We start from the raw sequence: 1265 nt of genomic DNA, 5'->3' as shown, positions 1-1265 counted from the left end.
CTAAGCACGTGTAAACCCTCAGCTCCAGGCCCAGACAACATCATATACACAATGATACAACACCTGCACGCAGACACACTTCTAACACTCTTACACCTCTATAACAAGATTTGGCTTTCGGGGCACATTCCAAACTCTTGGAAGGAGGCTATAGTTGTAGCTTTCCTGAAAGAGGGAAAGGACCCGTCGTCCCCCTCAAGCTACCGTCCTATAGCCCTGACGAGCTGCCTGTGCAAGCTCTTCGAGAAGATGGTAAATCGCAGGCTCGTGTACTTCCTCGAGTACAACGGTCTTCTCGAGAGCTGTCAGGCAGGCTTTAGGGTGGGGCGATCGACGAACGATCAACTGGTAGCTCTTGACTCGTATATCAAGGATGCCTTCGCGCATAAGCAGTATTGTTTAACTGTCTTTTTCGACCTTGAAAAGGCATACGACACCGCTTGGCGTTATGGGATCCTTAGGGACCTCAAGTCATTCGGTGTATCGGGTAACATGTTAAACACTCTTGTTAGTTACTTGTCAGACAGAACGTTTCGAGTAAGAGTTGGTTGTGCACTCTCAAACGTTTACGTGCAAGAAAATGGCGTGCCACAGGGTGGCGTGTTGAGCTGCACTCTCTTCATAGTAAAAATGAACTCTCTTGGTAAGGCACTGCCACCTACAATCTCTTATTTCATGTATGTAGATGACGTGCAGATATCCTATAAATCATGCAATCTGTCAATCTGCGAACGTCAAGTCCAGCTTGGTGTAAAGAAACTTGCCGGCTGGGCAGACAAGAATGGTTTTAAATTAAATCCTGTAAAAAGCTCCTGCGTTGTGTTCTCCAGGAAGCGCGGGATCCTTCCAGACCCAAACATTACACTTAATGGCGTGTCGCTTCCTGTGAACAAGGAGCACAAGTTCTTAGGTGTTGTGTTTGACCAGAAACTCACATTCATTCCACACATCAAGGAACTTAAACATAAATGTCTGAAAACAATGAATATACTTAAGGTTCTCTCCCACCAATCTTATGGTTCCGACAAAGAACTCCTACTACGGCTCTATACTGCTTTGGTTGGGTCTCGTTTAGACTATGGCAGTGTGGTATACGGGTCGGCGACTAAAACAGCATTGCGAATGCTTGACCCAGTGCTACACTTGGGGCTTCGTCTCGCCTCGGGTGCTTTTCGCACTAGCCCTGTCGAGAGTTTGTATGTCGAGTGTGATAAGTGGAGCCTTGCGAACCAACGAACGTACATGGACTTGCTATATGCTTTTAA

This window comes from Haemaphysalis longicornis, unplaced genomic scaffold (genome assembly GCF_048455015.1).
Source record: "Haemaphysalis longicornis isolate Haplotype H1 unplaced genomic scaffold, Haemaphysalis longicornis Haplotype H1 scaffold_14, whole genome shotgun sequence".
Classification (NCBI taxonomy): domain Eukaryota; kingdom Metazoa; phylum Arthropoda; class Arachnida; order Ixodida; family Ixodidae; genus Haemaphysalis; species Haemaphysalis longicornis.
This window is presented reverse-complemented; position numbering follows the sequence as displayed.